This window comes from Meriones unguiculatus, chromosome 4 (assembly GCF_030254825.1).
Source record: "Meriones unguiculatus strain TT.TT164.6M chromosome 4, Bangor_MerUng_6.1, whole genome shotgun sequence".
Classification (NCBI taxonomy): Eukaryota; Metazoa; Chordata; class Mammalia; order Rodentia; family Muridae; genus Meriones; species Meriones unguiculatus.
Genome location: NC_083352.1, coordinates 133,913,515 through 133,930,227, shown reverse-complemented (window position 1 = coordinate 133,930,227; position 16,713 = coordinate 133,913,515). Strand labels below are relative to the sequence as shown.

Below are 16,713 nucleotides of genomic sequence, written 5' to 3'. Positions count from 1 at the left end.
CGGCAGAGTATTGACACCATACTGGGGGGAAGGGAGCAGGGAATCCTACAGAGGTCGACTCAGTTTTCTTTGAGAGCTAGTTGAATGCATCCACAAATTCTTCTGCTGAAGTCTCCTGTGGTAGAGAAAAGCTTGCATGGAGCCCAGAGGCCTAAGGGCTGAGCACCTTAGAATTGTCTTTGAAAGCACCTATTGGGGGCTGGAGAGATGGCTCAGTGGTGAGGGGCACGCGCTACTCTGGCAGAGGACCTGGATTGAGTTCCCAGCACCTACAGCAGGCAACTGACAAGTGTCTCTATCTCTGTCTCTGAAGAGATCTGACCTTTGGACTCCATGGGACCTATGCTCATGTGCTCAGACACACTCATACATGTGATTAAAATAGCTTTGAAAGAAAAAACAATTGGAAGCACTCATCAGGGCCCAGTGAGGTGACACTGTGGGAAAGGGTCTTGCTGCTAACCCTGGTAACTTGAGTTTGATCCCCAGGACCCATGTGGCAGAAAGAGAACAGACTCCACATTCATGCAATGTCATGTGCTCACACATCCAGAAATAAATAATGGCTATAAAAGTTATTTAAAGGCAGGTGGATGTGTCGGCACATGCCTGTAATCCTAGGACTGGGGGAGGCAAAGGCAGACAGATCTCTGTGAGTTCAAGGCCAGCCTGGTCTACAAAGCGAGTCCAAGGCTACACAGAGAAACCCTGTCTCAAAAAAATAAAAAAACAAACAGAAAAAGTATTTGAAGACACCTATGTCTAGGCAAGGTGGCTCCTACCTGTAACCCCAACACTTGGGAGGTTGAGACAGGAGAATTGCCCTGAGTTTAAGGCCAGCCTGGGTTACATAATGAGGTCTAGGCCTGCCTGAGCTACACAGTGAGACACTGTTTCAATTTTTAAAAGCAATAACAACGAAAGCACTGGCTGTAAGTATTAAATTTATAATCATTATGTCTGCTTCTTGTTTATTCAAACTTTAAATTTAAAAAAAAAAATTTACAGTTTTATTGTCCTAACTTCATGAAGATGATGTATGTTGTTGATCCTGAAGGGCCTTTTATATCTTTATATCACATACACACACACATACACAAACACACACAATACACACCTTTTCTTCCATTCCCTGTCATCCTGTAGGCAGGGCTAGTGTCCTTTGTCCCTGAAGAGGGAAAGTCAGCCCGTCCACTCTCTCTACCCTCCCTTGCCTCTTACCCGTTCTAGCCCCTGGCCTCCTGCCTTGGAATTAGGATTGGTCAACCCTCAGCTACTCTGAGAGGCCCCGAGGCAGAACAGGAATTCTGAGAACCTGCCATTAGCAGTGGGGCCCAGGCCAACCAGAGGACATTTTCTACCTGGTAAGACAGCACCTGGCTCCTCACTTCCGTCTGTGCTGCTGGTAACCATAGGTCCAGACAGACCAGAGAGAAAAATTCCTTTTCTCCTTCTCCTCTGGAAGCGTGTAGCTTAGCTTGTCAGCCTGAGGCTTCACCTGGGAGATCTATTTTCTGCATCCCAGTTTCAGGCCCCCATGGGCTTCCTGACTGACTTGGGACACACGCCTATGTTATCTGTGTCTCTTTTTCTGCCACCAGCTGCTGCTTACCTCACTGCTGGGGGTGGCTGGGTGGATGTGGAAGGCCAACTTAAAAGCAGCCAACAGCACCTCCAAGCGCAGCATGGGCCCAGGGGCTGTGTTACGCTGTTGAGGGGGAGATCCAGGCTTCTGAAGCGTGCCAAGCCTTTGAGTGTAAGAACAGTCATCAGGGGAAATTTACAAGATTACACCACCTCCCAGAGGATTCTGGAGATCTCTGTGGAGGACTGGAGGCAGGGTACAACCACAATGAGGATTCAAGAAAGGGAAAGTCTGAAAATTGAAAGGGCCCTCTCCCAGCTTCTCCTGATTCCCCAAAGCAGTGCTCACTCGCAGTCTCTGCCTCATTCTGCCCTTAGCCCTCAGCCATCATCTCCCTTCCACTCCCTTTCAGGGGCTTCTTTCAAGGCTACCACACCCGCTACTTCCCCAGTCTGGCAACATCTCCCTTTCCTCTGGCTTCAAACTCTCTGCTTTTGCCATGTCTTAGTTCGGGTTCACCTAAGGTCTGAGGCAAGGGCGTGTGCACAGGCATCTTGTGTGGGCGTAGATCCAGGAAGTGCAGGTGAGAGACAGGGAAAGTGAATCCAGGAAAAGTGTGTGAGCTCGGGCTGGGTAATGGGCCTTGGCGCGCAGGAGTCTGCTGAGGGACTGGAGAACGAGCTGGGCTCCAAATCTGAATGGAAAAGAGGAAATGAGTTAGGTGCCAGCCTCAATCTCCCTGCTTCCTGAGTGGGCATGCCTGCGACCAGCTCCCTCCACCTCCTGCCGCCATGGATTTCCTAACATGAAGGATTATATCCTCAAACTGCGTCGAAACAAACCTGTCAATTTGACACCACTGACACCGTCACCTGAAAGCTTCAACTGAGGAATTGCCTAGATCAGCTTGGCCTGCGGGTTTACGTGTGGGAGATTGTCTTGGTCAACTGGTGTGGGGCAGAGTTCTCTAGAGCCGCAGTTCTCAACCTTCCTAACACCGCCACCCTATAATTCAGGTCTTTATGTCCTGCTGACCCCCACCCACGAAACTATTTCATTGCCACTCTAAACCTGTAGTTTTGCTCAGGTTGTGACTCATAATGTAAACATATAATATGCAAGAGATCTGATATGTGACCCCCAGAGGAGTCACGACCCACAGGTTGAGAACTGCTGCCCCAGACAGTGGAGTCCTGAAAAGTATAAGAAAAAAGCCAGCACGCTCAAAGCTTTCACTAGGAGCTGGGGGCACACGCAGTCCCATGTGTCTTGCGTGGGAGTCCAGGCCGGTTAGACTTCTTTACCACTGCATCCAATTACCCCCTTCCCAAGGCCCTGAAAACAATCAGTCTGGGTTGTCTGTATGGATTTACCTGTTCTGAGTACTTTTCATAAACGCAGTCATGTGACATTCGTCCTTTGGTGTCTGGTTTCTTCCACCGGACATTGTCTCGAGGTTCATCTTCTACAGCGCGTATCAGTGTCGCGTTCATTTTCACAAGTGGGCACTATTCCAGCGAAGATGTTCCACAGTTTGCATGTATCCATTGGATATTTGAGTTTCCTCCTTCTACAACTGCCGTGAACGGCACTGCTGCGAGAGGGTCACAGCCAATGACCAGGTCCCGGGTCCCTGGAGTGTATCCTGCCTATGTCGCTGGCTCACCCGCCATCTTGGTTTAGCTTCTTTTTCCTATTGTACTGGGGGTTAAACCCAGGGCCTTGCACATGCCAGGCCACCACCAAGCCACATTCTCATCATTCTCACACCTGCTCTCTTCTTTCTCTTCTTTAAATGCCGGTGTCACGTGGTACATCCTTGCTGTTGGCATTTCTTTTGTGACTCGTGATACTGAGTGTCTTGCCAAGGACTTTGTAGCATTTCTGTTTCTTCTGTGGGGAAATGTGTAGTTGATTCCTCTATCCAAGTTCCTTAAATTAAGCTTCTTCTTTAGATATATTTGGCTAAGGTCCCCATGCAGTCATGGCTCTGGAACCCAGGATTCTCCCAGCAGAGAGGAAGTCCCTGGAAAGGGACTGCGAGGCAAACAGGTACAGGGAGAGTGCTTGGCTTTTGCTCTAGGCTTTCATGGGCTCACGTTTTCCTAGATAAGCATGAACTTTCCTGGCAGTGAGCATTGGCTCTGAGACTAACTTCCCCTCTAGAAATTGGGAAAGTCCCACAGCATCTTCCATCGGCCTAGACTGGGTGCTTATCCCATTTATCCTACTTATCCGGCCTAGCGCCCACCACCACCCACCCTTTCTCCCTCTTTCATCAGCCATAGGCAATGAGAAGGGCCAGTGTTCCCCAGAGACCTGGCTAGCTTCCAACCCTGCCCCATCACTCTCTGCAGGCTGCCCATTTTCAAGCCGTTGGCTCTGCAAAGGGTCAGGGGACTGTTGGATGACAGGTGATAACTCAGGGAGCCCCACCTGGGCTATTGCCAGGCCCAGGGTCAGGCTGGCCATGCTCACTGCTCAGAAGCAGCCACATCAGCTAGTGGCTTGTCTTTACAGCTTGTCCAGACTCTTTGTTGGCTGGACCCTGCCTCCCTGAACATCTGGGGACCCCCACAACACAGCTTGCTTCCTGTATCCTATTAAACACACAGGCTGGCCAGGCAGTGGGTGGCACACACTTATAATCCCAGCACCCTGAAGGCAGAGGCAGAGGATCTCTGTGAGTTCAAGGCCAGCCTGGTCTACAGTGTGAGTTCCAGAACAGCCTGGGCCACACAGAGAAATCCTGTCTCGGAAAACAACAAAACCCGCAGACTCAGAGTCTCACGGTCCCATGAACGTCATGTGGATGGTGCAAGGACTCTGTGAATAGTGGACTGAGTCACATGCCAGAGACACACTGTGCTGTCCCCAACAGGAACAGCTTGTATTTCTTGGCTGCACACAGGAGCCACATGAGAAATAAAAAGGGGCAGAAACCATCCTACCCAAAGACCCTCATCTGATTGCTCAGGTGTGCAGTCGGGGGAGTCGGGTCTCGCAGGCGCTTTAAAGAAGCGCCCAGGTGACTCCAATGTGTATATAACAGGGCTTATCAAACCTGGACGTACATCCAGATCCCCTCCCCCAGCCAAGCCAGGCTAAGCCAAGCCACCAGGCCACAGAGGCTCTGGACTGTCGCATCCACCCCGGGGTGCCAGGATATCTCAAGAACAGGGCCATGTTCTTCTGAGAGGCAGAAACTCAGCTCTGAAACTCAAGAGTAAGTAGTGACTGGAGGCGGGTCGGCCATGGCTGGGTGGGAAATGACTACCTCTAAGGTAGAGTGACTGGACAAGGCTCCGATTGGGGCCATAATGGCAGACTCCACATCACTTAGCAACCAGAGGTGAAGAGGTGTCTGACTTTGGGGCTGTGAGGCCAGAAGCTGAGCCCGGGTCTCCTGCTCCGTTTACTGAGAACACTGTTTATAGGGGCGGGGGTGCGGCCAGCCAATCCTTCACCCTCCCTTCTAGGAATAGCACTGTAGCTTCCCCCATCCCTTGGGTTCCTGGCCCCTCAGCCCCACCACTGTGCTTCCCACCGGTGGCCAGCAAGACTGCCCCCAGGGTCACTGGACCATGTCACGTCCTTGCTGAAATCTTCCCAGGCATTTCTACACCCATCAGCGAAAGAGTTGGAATTCTGTACCCAATGACCATACCTTCTGCAGTGGGCAGGAGGCCTCCAAACTCAGGATGTGACTGGCCACAGCTGCAGGCACACTGTGCTGCCAGCCACTGCTTTTGGCTGGCAGCTAAGCACAGGCAGCTGCTAACGCAAGCCTGCAGCTTGGAGACTGTGGCCTTATGACCACAGAACCTGCAATGGTTTGAAGAGAAATGCCCCCCATAGACTGAGGCATTTGAATGGTTGTCCCATAGGGGGTTGGCACTCCTAAGAGGCATGGCTTTGTTGGAGAAAGTGTGTCACTAGGCGGTGGGCTTTGCCAGCCAGTTCTCTTCCAGCTGCCTGCAGATCCAGATGTAGAACTCTTAGCTACCTCTCTCGCACCATGCCTGCCTGCAAGCTGCCATGTTTCCCGCCAGGACAACAATGGACTAAACCTCCCAACAGTAAGCCAGCCCCAATTAAATGTTTTCTATAAGAGTTGCCTGAGTTTGAGGTCAGCCTGGTCTATAGAGTGAGTTCAAGGACAGACAGGGCAACACAGAGAAACCCTATCTAGAAAAACAAAACAAAAACAGAGTTGATGTGGTCATGTTATCTCTTCACAGCAATAGAAATCCGAAGACAGGGCTCCTCCCCTGATCTGAAGAGAACTCACAGTCCCAGCCTGCCATTCCAGGTAAGCACGCTGGAGCACTGGGGTGCTGGGCAAGCACATTATCCTGGGATGCTCCCTGCTATTTGGTGCAAGTGGTTTAGTGAGGCAGTATGCCAGGAGCAGTGGATCAGAGCAGGAGGGAAGCTGGACAGGGAAGGGGGCCGGAGAGGGGCCAGTTACAGCTGTGGATCTAGGAAAATGGCTGTACCCATGCGGCATCAGCCATCTGCTTGGACCCAAATAGGCCAAAGCCTGATCCCTAGCTCTGCTGAAAGTGTGGGCAGAGTCACACCTCCCTCCCACACGTCTGTGTCCTGATCTCTGGGACCTGTGACTAAGTCAGCTTGTATGGGGAAAGGGACCTGGCAGATGTGCATAAACGAAGGTTCCCAGATGGCGAGATGATCCTGGATTATGGAGGCTTGCCCAAGGTCCACGAAGGTTGTGAGTCAGGGATGGGGGAGCAGAAACAGGGACCACAGCAAGATGCAGAAGCAGAGGTTTGGGGACGCGATGACTGAGCAGCGGCAGGGGCCCTGCAGAAGAGGACAGCTGGCTTCCGAGAGCCTGAGAAGGCCAGAGTCAGCTCTCCCTGGATCCTTCAGGTGACTGCAGCCTGCCAACATCTGCCTTCTGACCTGCAGAGGCCATGCCTCCCGGATCTTCAGTCAGGTGATCAATAGGAACTGAACTCAGCCTGGACTACTTCTTCAGGAGCCTCCCGCCTGCTCCCACCCCAGTCCCTTCCCAGTCCATTCGCTCTGGGAATGAGCCGCAAGACAGGTCCTCAGACCTCTCCCACCCTGCCTACTCTGCCACGGTTTAGAAGGGGCTTCTCAGCGGCAAGGCTTGTGTGTGGGACCAGGACCTGAGAGCGCTCACCTTTGACCTGTCTTCTCACTCTCTGCCAACAACAGACTCCGAGGCCAGGGTCTGCTGGTGTGACAGGATGCCACCCTACCAGCGCTCACTCACTTGGCTTGTGACTCTGGATGCTGGGAGGGTCTCTATGCTGTATTGGAACATGGCAGAGAAGAACAGGGAAAGAAAAAATAAATCAAGCTCAACTTTGTTTTTTGCTTATTTGTTTTTTAATCAGGACTTTACTTCCACAGTAATGAATAATTTATCACCCCTTAGGGACCTACCTGTCAGTGTTGCTACAAGGGCAATTTAATTTCAAGTTGAGTTTAGAAGAGGACATTCAAACCATAGCATTGTCTTCGCTTAAAATGGCAAGTCTGGTGTGGCCTACATGGCTGTAATACTAGCACGCAAAAGACTAAGGCAGGAGGATGGTATGTTTGGAGCTAGCCTGGACTACAGAATGAGACTCTGTCAAAAACAAAATAAAACAAAAACAGTCTTAGTCATTGTTATAGTGCTGTGAAGAGGCACCGTGACCAAGGCAGCTCATAAAGGAAGCATTTAATTAGGGGTTTACTTAAGGGCTAGTCCATGATGATCATGTGGACAGGGTAGCAGGCAGGCAGGCATGGCACCGGAGCAGTCGCTACGAGCTTACATCTTCTGCAGGCAGCATGCAGAGAGCAAACCGGGGGCCCTGTGTGGACTTTGGAAAGCAGAAAGCCCCCCCCCCACATACACACACACAGCTCTTTCAAGAAAGCCACACCTCTTAATCCTTCCTAAACAGTCCACCAACTGAGAACCAAACATTCAAATATGTGAGCCTGTGGAGGCCGTTCTCATTCAAACACCACGCCACCCAGAAGAAAAAGTAATCTGTGTCATCCGAGTCAGACAGATGTTCTGCACTGTACGTATTCCAACTTGATAAGGCCCCTGCCCACCATCCTTCAGGGAGCCCAAGGCAGGATGGAATCCGGAGACAATGGGATTTTTCTGGCCCTTTGTCCTCCTACACATTAGTCATCGACTATGGACTCCCCAGGTGCCGCAGTGACCAAGCAAGTCCTGGATGTGAGCCACAGGCAGCAGAACACACAGGAAAAGGATGCTGATGGCTCTGGAGAAGAGGGAGAGAAGGATGTGGGTGTATGGTATGCACTACAGTAGGCTACAGCACTCAGCTGCACAAGGGGCCGATCCCACAGGCAGTACCAGATGCACCCACACAACAGAGAGCTTCGGGAGGCCACTGAAGGCAACCGCCTGCTAATGCTGGTGATTGTGATTTTCTAGAGACCAGGAAAGGGCTGTCATTCTCACCAGGAAAACATACAAGGGCGTGAGCCTATGCTTTCCACGGCCAAGTTCCATGGTGGCCAGTGGGTGCCTGCTGGCCTGGGTTTCTGAGTACAGAGCTGAGGAAGGTGGCTGAGTCCCAGCCTGGGCATGAGGCCAGGCTGAGGAGCTCTCTAAGCACTGGTGTGCCCCTGCGATGAAGCACAGAGGAGCCCCCACCCCACCCCCACCATCTTCTTCTACCCTTTCCAACATTTTCATTCCTCATATTTTTTCTCTTGGCGTCTCTCTTCCCTTCTCTCAACTCAAGAATGCCAACTGCCCATAAGCCCTTGGGACATCGCTCAGCTCCAAAGATCTCAGGCACAAAGAAGAGTCTCATTGTGGCCTGAAGAAAAGACTAGAGCCAAGGAGAGAGATTTATATCCAGGGTGGCAAACTTTCCTTATAAAGAATCTGGCAGTGAATATCCAGCCCCTTCAGGCCAAAGGGAAGGGTCCCACACCAACCAGTCTTCATCTCTGCCACTGCAGCTTAAAACTAGCATTAGATGCAGCGTGGAAATGTGATCTGATCGTTCTAATAAAACTTTAGTGACATGAGCAGGCAGAGGCCTAAATTTGTGAGCATAGTTTATAGCCCCATGATTTACATGTTCACAGAGGACAATTTGGGGTTAAAGGATGATAAATAGATTTCAGTTCTCCTGCCAACTCAGATTGCTCCCCAGGTGACTTCCTGGATGACTGTGTTAAGGATTTTCCAGGGAAGGTGACACCCTATGTAGCTGACCTCGGAGAGGACAGGGAAGCATCAGGACCTTAAGTCAGCCACATGATTAACCCTCACTTTCTGAGCCAACAACTGGATCCCAGAGAGGGTAAGCGACCTGCCCACAGCCAGCAGCTGTGGCAGGGTTACCTCTGCTGCAGGCAGAAATCTGCGATCGTCTAAGCTCAACCACTCATCCTGGCCATCCTGTACCAGGGTTTCTGCTCTACCCCCTTAGGAACAAAGAAGCCAGAGTCCTTGCCAGCCCTTGATTTGCAAGAACTGATGTTTGGAGGCATTCATGCCTGTGAAAAGATATCTACCTTTGACATCTGAAAAATGGAAAAACTGGCTTGTAGGGGGCTGTTTGCTGTTTGTTGGAGGCTGGGAAGTGGCCCATCATAGCCAGGCTTCCCTTTATAACAGGGAATGCTTTTTTTATCAGGAGTTCCACAGGCAAAAGTTGATCTAAAGAACACTCCAGTGCATCAGTCTCTGGTTTACCTCACCCTGTCTCTATTTCTGAAGAGTCTAAAGGTTTTAACTATCCCAGATAACTGCCAAGCTCTTTAATTAGGGCCAGAGAATAAGCAGTCATAGCAAGAAATTCTCAACAGGATCCAGGTGGGAGTTTCATATGAAACATTTAGAATCTTCATTTCTGAAAACAAAACCTTTTTTGTTAACATATCAATCAATCCAGTCCATGTGGTGAGAACCTGTATGCCCACTGGTAAGTGTTGCCAAATGCAGAGGTAGCAATTAACAGATAGCCACAGAGGGCCATGGGACCCAGTTCTGGAGTCCTTTATAATGTCAGAGGCCAGGCATAGGCGTTTCCCAGAGCTGCCTTCCAGAACACCTGCATCTCTCTGTCTGAGAGGAGTCGCTGTGCTTCCCTCCACACTTGGTGTGGGCCACAAATGGGCCACAGATAGATCCCAGGCAGTCCGGGCTGGCCTTGATGCTTCTGCTGGGATTACAGGTATGCACTGCCATAGAAAGATAAAATTTGGTATCACTTTTCCAAAGGTCTGGGGGAAGCACACCTGAGTCCTGTTTCCTGATTTCATTAACACACCCACTTTATCAATGTCCTTCCTTCCTTGTCCATGTACTCACCCCCATGCCCTGGGTGTGTCCCTCAAAGAGCCTGTTCTCAGTCCTTGTCTCAGAAAGAGTCTCAACCCAGATCTACCTGCATGTAGAGAGGCAGTGAGCCTGTCTGTCCTCCTCAACATCACAAAGGCGTCAGAGGGTAAAACCTGCTGGTTGGCTTAGGTGAGGGATGGCTGACCATGGAATTTGGATCTTGGGCCTAAGAAGGAAGCTGTGGTGGGAGCAACAGCCACTCCACATGTCTGTCTGTCTGTCTGTCTAGCATCATTCCTAGCTTCCTTCTGCTGGCTGCTCTGGTTGCTCCTCTGTTCATGGCTTCTTCCTGAGCTCTATCTCTCTCATGGCCACCCACTGCTGTAGGCATTGACAACCAATCAGAATCTTGGGCACTGTGATGGACCCAGGGCTGCCCAATCAGGGTCCTTTGCTTATAGAGGGTCTGGGAAAGGCTACAAAAACTTGGAAACACCCAGGACCCTGGCTGCCATTTTGCATGGCACAGGAATTGAGCAGAATAAGGGAAAATAGAAACAAGATGGGATGAGATAGGTGTGGTGTGAGAGAGAGAGACAGAGAGAGAGAGAGAGCTCATGCCCATGAGGAGAAAACAGAATGAGAAAGGGCAGTGGAGAGAAACAAAGAGCAAAGGAAGGCGCACAGAGCACAGAGGGTCTGTGCCTCACCAGAGCTGCTGGAGCCAGCCCTGTGTGAATGTCATCACTGCAGTGCCACTGGGGCCAACATGTTCCCTTGAATTGGTGTGCTTGAATTGGACTTCTAACACCTGCAACAAAGGGATCTTGACAAGGAGGCAATTTGTAATTGTGCCTCTCCCCAAAGCCACTTACCCTGATGGTGCCAGGGTATCCTACACAACCCTTTCCCTGACACCAGCTCCTGCCGTGGAGACCAAAGGAAAGCAGTGTCCCTTCACTTGCAGTCCCACACAGAGCTGCGCCACAACCAGCAGAAGTAAAAATAGCTGTGACTATTAATAAACTGGCCAAGACTTTATTAGTGACCTTTGAGCCACTGCAGAATAGCAGAGCATCTGAGAAACCAACAATTAGTGTCAGATGGCGTCTTAATGTAGGATCAGATGATAAAAGAAGATCCAAAGTACACAGTCATTAGCCACAGCACTAAGAACCGAGTCCCTCAGCAAGGAGTGATTGCAGCTTCCCCACCCGGGCTACCTGTCTGCTAACCTACAATCTCATTTAGACTCCCCTCAAAACCAACCCTGGGACTGAGTGTCAGTGTCTGCGAAGCTTGGGCTGGCTTTCTCAACTCCTCATTCCACAGCTCTGTTTCAAGTGGAATTTACTTTAACCACAAGTAACAGGACACCGCGGTAATAGTGGCTTGGAGAATTTCAGACACAGTTATTTCATGAACTAGGAATGCTCGCTCAGTTTTAGTGCAGCAGCAAGGGATACCAACGGATCCCCCACTTCAGTGTGGCTGTCACCGTCTTGCTCGCCACTCACAGTCACAAAAGAGATGCCTGTCTCCAGGTATCACAGCCACGCACTATCAGTGGCGGAGGGTGTTACAGCACAGGTTACGGGAGCTCACTCCTCTCCAGCCGTTCTGCCATTCCAATGAGCTCCCGCCTTTCTCTGGGGCTTTCTCCTACAACCAGAGACCATCTACACGCTTCAGATTAGGAAGGCGAAGGTACTTTGTTCTCCCAAGGGGGGATCCCCAGAGGCTTTGGTGTGATGGATACTCTTGGCTGCCCACCTGGTCAGATATGAATTGGATGAAGGCACTTCTAGGAAGGATTAGCTGAGGAGGAGTCTCCCCAGAGTGGCTGTACCTTCTCACAGCAGTGAGAGGGGGATGGCAGGAGGCCAAAACTCTGTTGCTCTTGCTCTGGAATAACCACAGCTGGAGACATGACTCCAGCTTTGGAAAACACCAGGAACAGGTAGTGGCAATGGCCAGGGTTGGGACGGACCTGGAAACCTCAGCCCAGGGGACCATGCTTTAGCTGAAGGCTAAGAGTATGTGTCACACTGAAGTGAAAGTTGTAAAAGAATAGCACAGCCGTGCCCAGATGTCATTTATCTCCTGAGAGGGATAGAAATCTTTGCACAGCTCTGGTAACCCCTAAAACTGTCTCTGTTCAGTTGGAGAAGCAGGGGTCTCCTCAGTTACCTCAAACATGAGGAATTTAACGCAGGAAACTGGCCACCAGCATACAGTAGTCTCTCCCTTATCTGTGGTTTTACTTATGGCAGTTTCAGCTGCCCGTAGTCAGTGGCAGAAATAACATTTCATTCTTAAATCATGTCTAAGTCCTGAATAACATTTATGGCTGTACATATTTTATAGTTGTTTTATTCTACTATTACTGACTTGGTCTCTTACCATGCTTAATTCATAAATTAAACTTCCTTTTGGGGTGTATCGTAAGAGTGGGGAGCATGGTTCTATTGGATCTTATGCTGTTGGCTGTTTCAGGCAGACAGAGAGCAGCTTAGAATGTGTTTCCTGTCACTAAGCAGGAGCAGTATTGGAAGGGCTCATAGGGCTCCCAGGGAAAGGAAAAGACTCTTGAGGATTAATACCCACAGAAGAAAAGGGGCTAGAGAGATGACTCAGTGGTGAAGGTCTACTCCAGCTCTTTAGAGGACTCTAGTGAAGGTCCCAGCATTGAAGTTAGGAGGCTCACAACTGTCTGCAGCTCCCATTCCAGAGATCCAATGCCCCCTTCTGGTCTCCCCAGGTAACTGCACTCACATGCAGCATATAAACTCGTACAGGTGCACACACAAACACATAATTGATTGATTGATTAAAAAGTAATAACTTCAGAGAGCTGTAGCACTTTGCTACTGGAGGAGCCACCAGGAGAAGAGAAAAAGCCCCACCTTTGGCTGCCGTGCCTGTTGCTGCTGGGGCTGCACGATGTTCTCCCTGCAGCTCTACATAAACAGAAAGGTCCTCTCTCCACACCTGCTGCTTCTGGTTTCTCTCTAGAGCCTCCCACAGACTGACTCTCAGCAGACGGCAGCTGCTGCCACTGCATCTGTGCTACCCCCAGGACTCCAGCCACCCTGGCAGCCAGCAGGGCACAGAGGGCAGGAATGGAAGTGAGGGCCACTGAGTTCACAGGGCAGGTGGAAGGGGAGGAGCTATGTGGATGGGGTGCTGGAGCCAGATGAAGATGAGAGAGAGGCAGAGGCAGGGGTTTCTCCCCATGCTCCAGCAGGCGAGTGGACCAGGTTCTGATGTGTCATTAGCTCATTCCCCTGCTGTCTTGCTGTGAGCTCTGTGCATTTCACAGGACCCCACCTCAGTGTTCCCCAGCACAAACGCGCTCCTTAATGGCCGTCTCACCCTCCAGCCTCACTGGCACCAGTCTCGAGTGCAGCTCTTGTGCCATCCCCAGGTGGGCAGGCTCCTCTGTGCAGGGTTTTTCTCGGCCCCACTTTTCTCTTAAAACGTGTTCAGCATCTTAATGGAAAGATCGCTTCCAGAAAATGGACTAGCACCAAAAATAAATTATCCAGAAAAAACAAGACCGCTTTCTCTACCATGAAAGAAACTGAAGAGCTCATTAGCCTAAGGAATAAATCGTGTTTTCTAGTGTGCGAGGCCAGAAGACAGAACCATGACTATTCATGAGCACGCTTCTGAAATGAGGTGCCACCCATCTGAAGGAAAGGTATCCTAACTGTGGAAAGGCTTGCTGATCCCAAGCCCCCAACAAGCGCGTTGATGGCCTTTTGATGAGAACTTAGGCCATATGAATTGGTTAATTATACCAAGTTAACTTCTGGTAAAGGCAATAGGGAGAACTTGACCAAATCAGGACCAAAGCATGAGACCAAGGATGCCTAGGGGTGGCTTTTTAAACTTGGCAGATCCAGCCACACTTAACAGCAACAGCCTCGCAGGAAACCATGCCAACACGGGGAGGGAGCTACTATGGCCTGGACCTTGAGTACTGCCCAGAGGCCTGGACAAAGGCTTCATTCCTGTGTGGAATGCTGGGAGGTGGTGCAGCCAGTAGGAGGGAGGTCTAGTAGGAAGTCCTTAGTCATTTGGGGTATGCATAGCGGGAGGAGGAGGGCTACAGTTCCTTGGTTACTTCCTCTTCTTTCCCTTTGGATTCCTGGTCATAAGAAAACCTCGTCTCTACTGCATACCCCCCATCATCGTCACCTGTCACACCCTTCTGAGGCCCAAAGCAGTGGGTCCTCCAAGCCTGTGAGCTCATGTAACCCCTTCTCTGTATAAATCCATCATTTAGGTGTTTTGTTATAGCAATGGAGGACTAACAAGGGTGTGGACCAGTCTCCCCCTAGGCCTCATGGGCCTGTCCTTGCCTTCTTGCCTTCCCTGGGTTTTATGGTCTAGTTTGGTTTTATTCACAGCTGGGTTAGCCACGGCTGCCAACCTTGACTGCACATTCAAACAACCCCAGGAGATTTCTAGTATCAGGATGCCCACACCAAACCTCACAACACCGACCACAGAAGTCTCTGGGGTCACACTTGGCCTTGGTGGTTTAAGCCTGGGAGTGATTTCAGCACCCAAGCAGGGCAGGTGTAGCAGCTGGTATCTGAGGTGCTGCTGTGGTTCTTCCCAGCCCTGAAGACATGCCTCCTCATGGACAGGGAAGTCTGCTCTTGAGGCCCTGACTCCACAGAAGTGTGACCCTTCTATCTAGCAAGGTACTCTCCCCCTTCCCCTTGAATCGTTGGCTTTGGGGCCATTCCTTCTCAGAGCCCAGCTTCTTTGCCACATGGGAAAAGCGTGCTAAGGTGGATGGTCAGTCTCCCCACTGATCTCCCAGGTTCACTGCCAACCACCCAGGGGAAGCTTCTAGAAGGCCCAGTCCAGGAGAACATTCGGGTGACCTCAATCCCGGTTAACATGGAGGAGCAACCACAGGGATCAGTACCCTGCCATACTCAGGCCACGCCAGGAACCATCAGCGGCAGTAATAGATGGAGACCTTACCCAGAGGGCTGTGCAGTAGTTGCCTGTTGGGCAGAGAACGAACTGGAATGGGTAAGAGCTACGGGATCAAAGGGAAGCATCCCTGCAAGGCACACGGCTCCTCCAACAGAGAAGAGCACCGCTACAGTTTACATCTGATGTCTCCTACAAAGGCCCCTGGACCGAGCCTGCACACTAAAGGTGGATCTTCTAAGTGGAAGGGCCTAGAAGGAGGAAGTTAGGCCACTGGAGTGTGCCCTTACAAGGGAATTGGCATTCCCTCTCTCACTTCCAGGCTGCCTACAGGCCTCTGGGGTACATGTTCCCACCACGATATGTTTGTACATCTTTGTGGTGCTGCACACTCAGAGCAACAGGACCAAGAGACCAGGAACTGAAGCTCCTGAAACCTTCCTACTTTATAACTTGATTTTCTAGTGTGTTTGTGTTACATTAACAGAAAGATCACTAACATGCTTTCCACCTCAGCGGGGCCAGCTCTGTCCTCACTCTGGGTCCCGTCTACTCCCATGCTCTGGCCATACATTAATAACCACGGGTTTGGGAGACAGGACAGCTGTCAAGGTAGAAGCCACCCATCCAGGCAATGGTCCCTTCTAGGCTAAATAGGTTTCTGCTGTGTTTTCAATCTTCCTAATTTTTCAGGTTTTAAAACCAGTCTAGTATGTTATAAATCACCAGGTTCTTGGTCCCGTGTGGTCACTGTTATCATGGAAAGGCAGCTGTGAACAACAGCCCATTTTTTTAGAAGAGGCATCTGAAGGCTCAGAGAGATTTTGATTCTGCTCAAACTGTGCAGTAAGTAATGGAAGAGACGGGAATTGAGCCTAGGGGCCCTTGGTCTGGTATAGAGCCCCAGCTGTGTGTAATATTATGCTGCTTCTTTGCTTGGGGAGGGAGGGAGAAGGAGCCCCAGTCTCCCCTCAATTTTTATGTCCCCTTTGTGGCTTGGTAAAATCTATTAATTGGATTTCTGATGCTGTAACAAAATACCTGAAGCTGGGCATTTTATACTGAAAGCACGTTCATTAACTGGGTCCTGTGGGCTTATGAATATGGTGCTGGCATCTGTGTGGCTCTGGAGAGAGCCTTCTGGCATCACAATAAACACGCATGAGAGACCACAAGTCAAGACAGGAATCTTAACCCCTGGAATGATGGGAATATACTCCCAACAGCTTAGCCTCTGAGAACTAATCCATTCCCTCAGGCCACTAATAATCTGACCTTGACGCCAACCTCCACCCATAGCAGCCTTCCACTAGGCTCCAACTCTCACGGGTCCCGCCACCCCACCATTGCCACACTGGAAACTGAACTTCCAAACACCCTCAAGCCATGGCTAATAACATGGAAATAACAGAAACCCAATGTGCCTGGGAGGCACTGTCACCCTAAAGCCGCATTCCCCTGTCTTCTCGGAGCTAGGTGTAGGCTCGTGTCTCGTAAGAAGAGTGTCTCAGTCCTTCAGGGGCATCTACAAAGCCTGCAGGAAAAGCCTGCAGCTCCTGTGATGGCCGGAGCTCTGGCGGCCACATTACAATATGAAGACAACTTCAAGCTAGAAGCTAGTTGTTACAGACAACGGCATAAAAAGTAACAAGCCTGGGTCCTGTCGTGGGTTGCCTGCTTCAAACTTATCAATAAACTACTTAGTAAATGCTTGGATGATTAAGGCCCTATTTGAGAGCTGACTTTAGTTCCAAAGTAATAATGCTTACATATTGGTTAATTTTGAAATTCTTGTTGGGAGCCCCATCTGAGGGCATGGTTTGGCCTTAGGACACTAGAATCTTATTTT

General features: G+C 50.4%; 2 long non-coding RNA genes across 3 annotated transcripts in view; one reads left to right on the top strand and one right to left on the bottom strand.

The window, feature by feature from the left end:
- Positions 1 to 954: 954 nt before the first annotated feature.
- LOC132653773 (uncharacterized) overlaps positions 955 to 16,713 on the bottom strand; it is a 29,472-nt gene continuing 13,713 nt past the window's right edge. For both annotated transcript variants that reach the window (XR_009591641.1, XR_009591642.1), the window contains 3 exons: positions 6,759 to 6,888; positions 2,959 to 3,478; positions 955 to 2,279 (listed from right to left, as the gene is read on the bottom strand). This is a non-coding gene — a long non-coding RNA (uncharacterized LOC132653773). The remainder of the gene's footprint in view (positions 2,280 to 2,958; positions 3,479 to 6,758; positions 6,889 to 16,713) is intronic.
- LOC132653774 (uncharacterized) lies at positions 4,503 to 6,675 on the top strand. Its single transcript, XR_009591643.1, has 3 exons — positions 4,503 to 4,811; positions 5,827 to 5,897; positions 6,482 to 6,675. It is a non-coding gene; the product is annotated as an uncharacterized LOC132653774 (long non-coding RNA).